The 12188-nt window shown below is 43.0% G+C and overlaps 1 protein-coding gene across 1 annotated transcript in view; it reads right to left on the bottom strand.

The window, feature by feature from the left end:
• The window catches only part of svila (supervillin a), a 279438-nt gene extending 268135 nt beyond the window's left edge, over nt 1-11303 (bottom strand). Inside the window, exon 1 of the mRNA XM_072253924.1 lies at nt 11244-11303. The gene's annotated coding sequence lies outside the window, so the exon portion shown is untranslated. The remainder of the gene's footprint in view (nt 1-11243) is intronic.
• Between the last annotated feature and the right edge of the window lie 885 nt (nt 11304-12188).

The following is a 12188-nucleotide window of genomic DNA, read 5'->3' as shown; positions in this document are numbered from 1 at the left end:
TTCCACTACGTTTCTTGGACTTACTCAGCATGCCTGCAAGAAAATGAATCTCAGGGTTGTATATGGTGACATATTCTGTATGTACTTCGATAATAAATTGGCTTTGAACTACTGTATTATTGCTTGAGAGTTTCACTTGCAGGGAGATGGGATTTGTTTTTCTTTGTCCCTTTCTTTTCCCTCAGAGCTTTTCAGTGATTGCGTGTGAGCTCAGCCCCATGTCATCCTCGTCCCGTGCAACGTGGGGGCTCAGGGAGGCTGGCAGATTCCCTGATAGCTACACGTGCAGCAAGTGTGTTCCAGATGCAGCTCCTGACAAACTGCCTGGCAGCCCTGGATCTGCACATGGACTCACTCTGCAGTATCTGCGAATCAGCTGAGAATGTTGTGCATAACACATTTAGTGAGTTGATCTCACTGTAGTTTAAGGATCTAGGAAAGGACAGGGAATGAGAATGGGAATGGGCAGAGCAGTAGCAGGAAGGGAGAGCAGGCGATCCCTGCGGTCATCTCCACCAAAACAGAGATACTGCTTTGGATTCCGTTGGGGAGATGGCTCCTCAAGGGAAGGCAGCAGTAACCAAGTTCGTCGCACCAGGAGTGCTCTGCTGCTCATGGAGGGCAGGAAAAACGATGACAGATCTATCGTGGAAGGGGATTCCATGGTAAAGGGAATCAGTAGGAGCTTCTGTGGCTGCAAATGGGACTCCTGGTTGGTGCGTTGCCTCCCTGCCAAGTGCAAGGGTCATGGATGTCTCGCAGTGGCTGCAGAGCATTCTGGAAGTGGAGGGTGAACATCCAGTTGTCGTGGTGTAAGTAGGTACCAATGATCTAGGGAAAAAAGTGGGAGAAGGCCCTAAAAGCTGAATTTAGAGAGCTAGACAATAAATTAAAAGTAGGACCTCAAAGGTAATAATCTCAGGATTGCAGTTTGTGCCACGTGCTAATCACTGTAGGAAAAGAAGCATACCTAAGACGAGTATGTGGCTTGAGCAATGGTGCTGAAGGAAGGGTTTCAGATTCCCGGGGCATTGGAACTGGTTCTGGGAAAGGTGGAACCAGTACAAACCAGGCGGTCCACACATGAGCAGGTCCGGGATCAATGTCCTTGGGGGTTTGTTGGTGCCTTTGGAGAAGGTTTAAACTAATATGGCGGGTCGGGGTGTGGAAATCCCAGCAGAAAGACAGAGGGAAGCAATGTGGAAACACAGCAAAAGCTAAGGTCAGAGTGGAGTGCAGAAGAGACAAATGCAAAGGACACAAATATTACGAGATTCTAAAACAACAATGAGTGAAAATGCACTTTATCCAAATGCCTATAGGATTCAAAACAAGGTCAGTGAACCTGTGGCACAAATCAGTACAAAGGGGAATGAATTAGTGGCCATTAGGGAAATATGATTACAGGCTGGAGATGATTTGCAATTAAATATCCAAGGGCATCAGGTAATATGGAAGGATAGGTAGGAAGGTAAGGGAGGTAGGATAGTGCTCTTAGTTAAGGAGACTCTAATTTACACATAGATCAGGGGAATCGAATTGGTCGAAGCCGTCTTGAGGAGGACTTCATAGAATGCATCTGTAATTGTTTCTTGAACAGCATGTTAGTAGGCACACAAGGAGTTATTAACTTCAAACTTTCTGCATAATCACTCAAAGAGTTGAACTGCATGTGCACGTAACGAGAGCTGTATAACACACCTTCTACCTTAGGCCATAAACTTATCAATCACCCCTGCTATGGACCACTTTCTGGAGGTCCAAGACGCCGACTTCTACAAAGAAGGGATTCGTATGCTCCATGACTGCTGGACTAAGTGTGTAAGTGTTGGAGGGGACTATGTTGAAAAATAAATGTGCTAGGTTTTCTAAAATTGACTCCTTCTACCTTGGGCCACAAACTTATCAATCACCCCCCCCCCCCCCCCCCCCCGTATGATGGAAGGTAAAGCTATGCCTAAGCATGGATGAGGAAGAGCTGGCAAGCACAGACTGGGAACACAGGCTATATGGTGGGACAGTTGAGAAGCAGTGGAAGACTTTCAAAGAAACTTTTCATAGGGTTCAGTGAAAGTATATTCCAAGTAAGAGCAAGGTCAGTAAGGACAGGAAGAGCAAGCCTTAGATAACTGTGGAGATGCGTGTAAAAGAAGGCATCAAACTAAATGCTTATGCATACAAAGTCTCCAAGGGTAGTGGGAATTTGAAAGATTGGGGAAACTTTAAAAAGCAACGAAGAACCACTAAGCAATAAGGAAAGGAATGATCGACTATGAAAGTAAGCTAACACAAAGTATAAAAACAGATAGTAAATGTTAGAATTATATAAAGTGGGGGGGCGGGGTGGTGCTGAAGTCAACATAGGTCCCTTGGGAGGTGAGAATGGAGAATTATTATTGGGTAATCTGAAAATGGCCAATGCCTCGAATCATCATTTTGTATTGGCCTTCCTAGTGGAGGACACATCTAACATGCCAAAGAGGGATATTATGATGGGAGGTGAGGACTTCGAAACAGTTACTAAAGAGGTAATGATAGGTAAACTAGTAAACCTATAGGTAGACAGGTACCCTGGTCCACATGGGATGCAAGCTTCATTTCTTCCAGGATACTGGAAGAAAGGGCAGAAGTTATGGCAGACATGTTTGTGATAACTTACCAAAATTTTCTAGACTCTGGACACATCCTGGCATGTTATACACCTTGAGATTTCTCTGCATACAGGCAGCCACAAAGCAAGAAACCTGAAAGAACCCAATTAAAAACCACTGCACAAAGAAAGAGGAAAAAAAACGCAAATCATGCAAACAATAGAAGTAAGCAACAGCATTACGAGCCAAATGGAGTCTACAGATCCGATTCCCTGGAGAAGCTGGAGTAGGCCCAAGCCTCGGTCTCAGTTCATCATATAGTGGGGCAAATCATCATGAAGCTCGCACAGCAGCTGGAGCAGTTCACAGCCTTAGCGACACAGAGAGAGGAATGAACATCATGGGAGAGTGAACAAAATTGGCCCCACCCTTGCCTCCGGTCCCGATACAACTATAAAATTTTAATTTCATTGGTACATTTTTCTGATTTCACATTTCATTGTCTAAAAACACAGAGGAGTATGTGTGCTAATAATTCCATATAGTATTTAACCATCTTGATTTCTGTGGATAAAATTCAGGACATCAAGAAGGCGAAAGAATTTGTGAGACTGCAGGTGTTCAATAGAACCTGGGGAAACGATTTTGTGATTTGAAAAATTGGGATCAAAAATGTCAAAATCGTGGAAAAAGCTGTATTTCACAGAAAAAAAGGTTTTGCAGCATCAGAAACCTTGTGTTGTACAGCAAATCTGGTTGTTCAAACTTTATAGTGGAAATGGTTCACTGAATTCTGGCCCCCTCGACAGGAAGTGAGGTGTGTTAACTCTGGTCTCCAGCCAGTCTCTATGGAATATTACTTAAAATATAATTAAATTGGTTCCTGGAAAATACACATGCCTAAAACTGAAGTTCACTCTTATTTAGTGTATAAATAAGGGAGGGGTTGAATTCTAATCTCCAATCAAATGAACCTTCCACAGTATGCCATTAGTAACATTAGGGTGGAATTTCAATCTAATTGCGGTGTTAAAAACTGACATAAATGCTCCCTGACTTCAGAGAACAGCAGAGATCATGGGTGTCATATCTTTGCAGCTGGGATCATGGGAAGTGAGTCAGAACCTAAAGGCTTTATGACAACCAGAGCAGTTGTAGGAAAAGCTGTCATGATGAAGGGAAGTATTGGACACATGTCTGAGGTGTGTGTGACTATTATTCCTCCTCCCCCTTTCTGTGATCGTGATCACAGATGGAGCCTCATGCTGCAGATTGCCTTAGGCCACAGTAAGGCATGGGATCACTGTTCGTCTCATATTCAGAGTATAACTGTGTTGATTTTTAAAGTTTGCCTCAAACGCAGATGTAACAGATATGTGGAACTCTGGGAACTCATGCAGGCAGATGTAAACAATAAAGTTGACAGTAAGTCAAGTTCATTGTCATACGCAAAAATGCATATACAATGAGAAACTTACTTGCAAAACATTACAGGCACATAGCATCAAAGAGTCAAAGAGTAATACAGCAAGGATACAGGCCCTTCAGCCCAATGAGTTCATGCTGACCACAGTGCCCACCCAGGTAGTCCCAATTTCTTGTGTTCAGCCCATATACTTTCAAGCCTCACCCTTCCATGTACCAATGCAAGTTCTATTAAATGATACCATTCTACCTGCTTCAATTACTTCCTCTGGACGCTTATTCCATATATTCACCACCCTCTGTATGAAAAATTTGCCCCCCAGGTCTCCTTTTTACCCAAAACCTATGCCCCATAGTTTTGGACTACCCTACCCTGGGAAAAAGACTATTAGCATCACATTAGCTTTGCCTCTCATAATTTTAAACACTCCTATAAGGTCACCCCTCATTCTCCTATGTTCCAAGGAATAAAATCTCGCCTGGCCAACCACTTCCTATTACTCAGGCCTTCTAACCCTGGCAATATCTGGTTATGATGTGTGGGTTATGACCGAAAAAAAAATGGCTGGAGTCGCTTAGCACTTTCGTGCTAGGGTGTTTATTCAGTTTGTCAAAACTGAAATGTACAAAAATCAGCAAAGATAACAAAGAGAAAGCTGCCAATACTTACAGAAAGGTATCTACCAAAAAAAACACAATAAATAGCTCCATACTATCTTCAATGTGGACTCCTGGCAGCTTGATCTCTCACTTCTACCGATGGTGGGGGAAGACATTGAAGTGCGCACACTCAGCACAATGACAAGGCAATGTTTGTGTGTGTATAAATGTGAATGCATACAGATTGCATTTACCAAGCACTCTCCCTCACTCATCCTCATTAATCTCCTCTGCGCTCTTTCCAATTTAACCACATCCTTCCTAAAGTAGGGCAACCAAAACCACTCTGAGTGTGGCCTCACCAGCGACGTGTACAACATTGTCCCTACTGCGATACTCAGTGCTCTGACTGATGAAAGCCAGCATTCTAAACCCCTTTTTCATCATCCTCTCTACCTTAGACACTGCTTTCGATGAGTTACACACATTCTCCTAGGTCTCTCTGTTCCATTACAGTCCCTAGGGCCCTACCATTCATAGCATAAATCCTATGCTGGCTTGACTTTCCAAAATGTATCACCTCAATATCTATATCGAAATCCCTGTGCTGCTCCTTGGCCTACTTCCCTAACTGATCAAGATCTCCTTGTAATCTGGAATCAGCTTCTTCATTATCGACAACACCCAGAGTAATTTAGCACTACATCACAGCTACAGACCCTTTGGCCAATCTAGTCCATGCCAGACTATTATCCTGCCTAGTCCCATTGACCCGCACCTGAACCATAACCCTCCCACCTATGTACTTATCCGAACTTCACTTAAATATTGTGTGTCGTGCGCAGACCTTCTGTTCAAGCCTTGTGCGATGACATCCAAACGTATAAGCAGCATTCACAAAAAAATTCTGGCTTAACATGGCGCTGGTGAAGCCCCGTGCCTACTTTTTGGTGGCAACGGAAACAAAGAATACAACTAAATACTTCTTAAATAACATTTTTTTTCTGGTAAAATGTATGGTGAGCAATCACTGCAAATGGAGAGGCAAGCGGAGGTGAGGCAGAGTCAGGGGTCAAGGTGAGCGGGTGCAAGGTGGGGTCAAGGTGAGCAGAGGTGAGGTTGAGGCAGAATTGGAGTGATCAGTTGCGAGGCAGAGTCAAGGTGAGGTTGAGGGAGAGTTGGAGTGATCGGGTATGAGGCAGAGTCAAGGTGAGGTTGAGGGAGAGTTGGAGTGATCGGGTGCGAAGCAGAGTCAAGGTGAGGTTGAGGGAGAGTTGGAGTGATTGGGTGCGAAGCAGAGTCAAGGTGAGGTTAAGGGAGAGTTGGAGTGATCGGGGTCGAGGCAGAGTCAAGGTGAGGTTGAGGCAGAGTTGGAGTGATCGGGTGTGAGGCAGAGTCAAGGTGAGGTTGAGGCAGAGTCAGGCCAAGCAGAGGCAAAGCCAGCTCACCAAAACTGAGAGTGAGGAAAGACTCGAGGTTTGATTGATCTAAGCACTGGGCCAATTTAGAAAGGTTGGATTTGGGTTGAAACTTGGTGGCAGGATCCAGGCCCAGGTCCTAGAATGAGGAAAGACCCGATGTTTAGATGATTTAAATGCTGGGCCAGATTGAAAAGGCAGAGTGTTGTGACCAGAGGCAAGGGTTGGGCCTGTTCTGCTCACCGCTCCGCGACGCTTACTTGGCTCTGTGGTGAACTGAGGCTGCGGCCTGCTGCCTGCTGCAGTGATGCCTGGCTTCGTGTCTGTGATCTCACTTTTGTTCTGAAATGCTATTCTCTTACTTTCATTGTTTGCACCTTTTGTTTTTCCACTCTGCGCATTGGGTGTTTGACGGTCTTTTATTTTTTTAAGGGTTCTTTTGGGTTTCTGTGTTTTGTGTCCTGCCTGTAAGGAGACGAATCTCAAGGTTGTATAACATATACATACTTTGATAATAAATGCACTGTGAACTTTGAAAATAGCAACAGAATCAAGTAATTCATGTCTCCTGCCCAGATTGCTGTGAGGTTTGAACACTAGAGCATGTAGCACCCATTTTCTCAGTGCAAATGGTGCAAAAATAGATCAACATCTCAACTTGGACCAATGATCTCATGGGACTGTACAATATTGGGCTCATTTTGTCCCAATGTCCAATTTAGTGTTAATAAGGAGAAATTGATGGTGGAGTTGGCCACCATTGTACACAGCAAACTAATCAGATTCAGCAGGAGGAAAATGAAACAATAACCTTCAGATTTTGAAAATCTTAAATATATAAAAAGGAAAATTTTGGAAAAACCTCATTATTCCTTTTTTGCACTATTTATTTCTTTGTAAATGATCAATTTTTATGTTTTTGCAATTTACTGCTGCCACAAAACAACAGATTTCATGTAATATACTTACTTACTGCCCGTTATGCCACTGGGTGTTTAGCACAGCAATGTAGGTTTTCTTCATTGCTGTTTCCGTCACTATTTTGTTTTGACCATTCAGGGTTGTTAGCCCTGAGCTGAACCCCTGAACCTGGAGGACCATTGGACCACTCTTAGTCTGGTCTCTACTCTGACCTGTTTGGCATGGGTAGCCCTATCAAGAGTCAAAGCACAAAGCCCTGACTCCCGCCATCATAGCTCCAACTCACTGTGGCACGCAAGCCTTCAAACCCTACAGCAAGGTTGTGGTCCTCTTAGAGTTTCATGTAATATGTCAGGTAATAAATCTGATAACCAAAAACCCAGTGGGTCAAGGCAGCATTTATGGGCGCTTGTGCGATCCTGAGTTTTCCAACATTTTCTACTTTTATGGAGGGAACTACATTTTATACTGTTTGTTTGTTATTTGTCATGTTGTATGACGAGGGTGATCAGTGTCTTTCCATGTCCATGATTGTTCTTGACAAATATTTTCCACAGAAGTGGTTTGCCATTGCCTTCTTCTGGGCACTGTCTTTACAAGATGGGTGACCCCAGCCATTTTCAATACGCTTCAGCGATTATCTGCCTGGCATCAGTGATCGCATAACCAGGACTTGTGATCTGCACCAGCTGCTCATATGACCACTACCTGCTCCCATGGCTTCATGTGATCTTGATCTAAACACATGCTACATTTTGCCCGAGGGTGACCTGCAGGCTAGTGGAGGAAAGGAGCGTCTTACACCTCCTTTGGTGGAAATGTATCTTCACTCCACCACATTTTTTATATATTTGTATTATATGGGGTGTAATGCTTTGATAGTGCTTAGTAACTTTCAGAAGAAAATTGAAGAGGAAAAAAAGTAAACACGAGGAAATCTGCAGATGTTGGAATTTCAAGCAACACACATAAAAATTGCTGGTGAACGCAGCAGGCCAGGCAGCGTCTATAGGAAGAGGCACAGTCGACGTTTCGGGCTGAGACCTAGTAGGATTGTAGGAAAAGAGTCAAGGAATGGGAGTAATTGGATAGCTCTTCCAAAAGGCAGTTGTAGATATAACAGGCCACAAAATCTTCCTTCACTGCATTGTTGGCAACACCCTGAGGCTGAATTGCATGGTATGTAGCCACTTACGCCTCTGAGATGTGCAAGGTATTTATGCTTCCCACAGAAGGATATAGAATGGCTACTTCGTAGTCTACACAGAAGAATAATGGTGTCTTATGGTTTGTTGAGCAAAACTGATAATGCCAACGAATATTTAACACTGCATTTTCAACTCCAGGATCCAGGGCCCTATCATAATCTCTCTCATCTGAGCGGGATAGAGTTGTGAGGAAATAAGGATTCCAGACAGGTGTTATTGACATAAAGGTCTAGCAATCGTACATGTCTCTAGATCTTCCTCTACCTGTCTTAAGGAATAGTCCATGGGGTATGTTGCAGCCGTTCCAAAGGAAGTGAGTTAGAATCTTAAGGGAGCTGTCTCTATGGCAACTGAGTAACTGGAGAAGATGGATCCATGTCTTTAGTTCTGTATAACCATGCCACTTTCCCCCATCTTGATGATCATGATCAGTGACGTAGGTTGCCCTGGGCCTCTGTGAGGCATGGGATCATTGTTAAGCTTGTATTCACAGCACAACTGCACTGTGAATGACTTTTAAATGTGCTTTAAGCACAGTGAGATGTAGCAATTATGCAGAGCTTTGGAAACTCAGGCAGGTGGATGTAAACAATAGTAACTGTTCGGTGTCCCTGTCATGATTATCCCATCCATGTCTCCTATCTGGATCGCTGCAGGGTTTGCAAATTAGAGCATGCACTTAATTTTTTAAAAAAGTATGAATTGTGCAAAAGAGAAGCTTAACATCACAATTTAGCTCCATGATCTCATGGAGCAGTACAGTACATTAGGAGACAAAAGAATTTGCAGTGAAACAAGAAAGAGCTGCTGGGGAGCTCAGTGGATCAGCTAGCGTCTGCGTAAGGAAATCGACAGTTAACATTTTGGGTCAAAGTCCTTCAGCTGCATTCCAACTGCAAAAGTGAAATAGTCACATTTTTCAGTCTTTACTCAGGCCCTTTTCTCTTTGAAATATTTTGTTTTGGTAGTTAAGGTCATGGCAGCTTGGCTGCTATGTGTCCCGTTGAAATCCTCTTTTGTTATCCACCTTCTTGTTATTTAATCTCCCCACTTCTATGATGGAACTTCCCTTTTGTTTTCCTCTCTCCCCTTCGCCAGGTTATCTCTCATTTCCGATGAAAGGTAATCGACCCAAAACATTAACACGTAGTTCCTTCTCTACAGATGTTACCTGGCCTACTGAGTATTTCCAACATCCTTTGCTAAATACGCAAGATGGCATAAGACCATAACACCATAAGATATAGGAGCAGAATTAGGCCATTTGGCCCATCAAGTCTGCTCTGCCATTTCATCATGATTGATCCATTTTCCACTTAGCCCTAATCTCATGTCTTCTCCCCGTATACTTTCATGCCCTCACTAATCAAGAATCTAATGACCTCTGCCTTGACTTGGCCTCCCCAGCCGCCTTGGCAATAAATTCTATAGATTCATCACGTCCTGGCGGAAGAAATTCCTCCTCGTCTTCATTCTAAATGGACGCCCCTCTATTCTAAGGCTATGCCCTCTGATCCTAGACTCCTCTGTCATAGGAAACATCCTCTCCACATCCACTCTATTTAGGCCTTTCAGCATTCAATATATCTCAATGAAATCCCTCCCTCATTCTTCTGATTTCCAGCAAGTACAGATCCAGAGCCACCAATCAGTATTCATATAGTAACCCTTTCATTCCTGGAATCATTCTCGTGAACCTCCTCTGAAACCTATCCCATGTCAGCACATCCTTTCTTAGATAAGGGCCCAAATCTGCTCACAGTACTCCAAGTGAGCAGTGTTTTATAAAACCTCAACATTACTCCCTTGCTTTTATGCTCCAGTCCTTTCAAAATGAATGCTAACATTACATTTGCCTTCCTCACCACTGACTCAACCTGCAAATTAACCTTCAGGGAATCCTGCACCAGGACTCCCAAATGCCTTTGCACCTCGGATTTTTGAATTTTCTCCCCATTTAGGAGATAGTTTACAGCTTTACTTATTCTACCAAACTGCATAACCGTACATTTCCCGACACTGTATTCCATCTTCCACTTCTTTGCCCATTCTCCTAATCTATCCAAATCCTTCTGCAGACTCCCTGCTTCCTCAACACTGCCAACCCCTCCACCTATCTTCATATCGTCTGCAAACTTGGCTACAAAATCATCAATTCCGTCATCTAAATCATTGACATATAACGTAAAAAGAAGCAGTACCAACACAGACCTCTGTGGATCACCACTAGTCCCCTGTACCCAACCAGAAAAGGCTCTCTTTATTTCTACTCTTCAATTCCTGCCAATCAGCGAATACTCCATCCATGCTTGTATCTTTCCTTGTAATATCATGGGCTCTTAACTTGTTAAGCACCCTCATGAGTACCACCTTGTCAAAAGCCTTCTGAAAATCCAAGTACACAACATCTACCATTGCTCCTTTCTCTATCCTACTTGTTATTTCTTCAAAGAATTTCAACAGATTTATCAGGCAAGATTTTCCTTTAAACAAACTATGCTGATTATGGTCTATTTCATCCTGTGCCTCCAACTACCCCAAAAACATATCCTTAACAATTGACTCCAACATCTTCTCAACCACTGAGGTCAGACTACCTGCAATATAATTTCCTTTCTACTGCCTCTCTCTACTGCCTTTGAAGAGTGGAGTGACATTTGCAAGTTTCCAATCCTCCAGAACAATCTCAGAGTCCATTTATTCTTGAAAGATCATTAATAATGCCTCCACAATCTCTTCAGCCACCTCTTTCAGAACCCTGGATGTAGACTGACTGGCCCAGTTAATTTATCTACTTTCAGACCTTTCTAGTTGGCTACCTAACAACCCTCTCCTTAATTTTGGCAACTTCACTCACTTCTGCCCCCTGATACTCTCGAACTTCCGCATACTGCTTCTGTCTTTCACAGTGAAGACTGGTGCAATATACTTATTCAGTTCATCTGCAATTTCCTTATCCCCAATTACTACCTCTTCAGCATTGTTTTCCAGCAGTCCAATATCTATTCACACCTCTCCTTTACTCTTGATATATCTGAAGAAACATTTGGTATTCTCTTTAATGTTATTGACTAGCTTACCTTTGAATTTAATCTTTTCCATCTTTATGTCTTTTTAGTTGCCTTCTGTTGGTTTTTAAAAGTTCCTTAATCCTCTAACTTCCCACTAATTGTTGCTGTATTATATGCCCTATTTTTGGCTTTTATGTTGGTTTTGACTTCCCTTGTCAACCACAATTGCGTCATCCTGCCTTTAGAATACTACGTCTTCTTTGGGGTGTACCTATCCTGCACCTTCCAAATCACTTCCAGAAATTCCAGCCATTGCTGCTCTGACGTCAATGTTTCTTTCACAATCAACTTTGGCCAACTCCTCTCTCATGCCTCTGTAATTCCCTTTACTCCACTGTAATACTGATACATCTGACATTAGCTTCTCCCTCTCAAATTGTAGGGTGAATTCTATCATATTATGATCACTGTCCCCTAATGGTTCCTTTACTTTAGGCTCTCTGATCAATTCTGGTTCATTGCGCAACACCCATTCCAGAATAGTTGATCCCCCAGTGGGCTAAACCATGAGTTGCTCTAAAAACTCATCTTGTATGCATTCTACAAATTCCACCTCTTGGAATCCAGCACCAATCTAAATTTCCCAATCTACCTGCATATTGAAATCCCTGTGACTATCGTAACATTTCCCTTTGGCATGTATTTTTTATCTCCCGTCGTAATTTGTAGACCACAACCTTCCTACTATTTGAGGGTCTGTATACAGATCCCATTAGAGTCTTTTTACTCTTGCAGTTTCTTAGCTCTACACCGCAAGGGTTCTACTTCTTCTGATCCTACGTCACCTCTTTCTAAGGATTTGATTTCATTTTTTTACCAACAGAGCTGCCCACCCACTCTGCCTACTTGCCTGTCCTTTTGATACAATGTGTATCCTCGTACGTTAAGCTGCCAGATATAATTTTCTTTCAGCCATGACTCAGTTATGCCCACAGCATCATACCTGCCAATTTC

The sequence above is a fragment of the Mobula birostris genome, chromosome 3 (genome assembly GCF_030028105.1).
Source record: "Mobula birostris isolate sMobBir1 chromosome 3, sMobBir1.hap1, whole genome shotgun sequence".
NCBI lineage: Eukaryota > Metazoa > Chordata > Chondrichthyes > Myliobatiformes > Myliobatidae > Mobula > Mobula birostris.
Note: the sequence above shows the minus strand (reverse complement) of the source record. Positions and strands in the feature narration are given on the sequence as shown.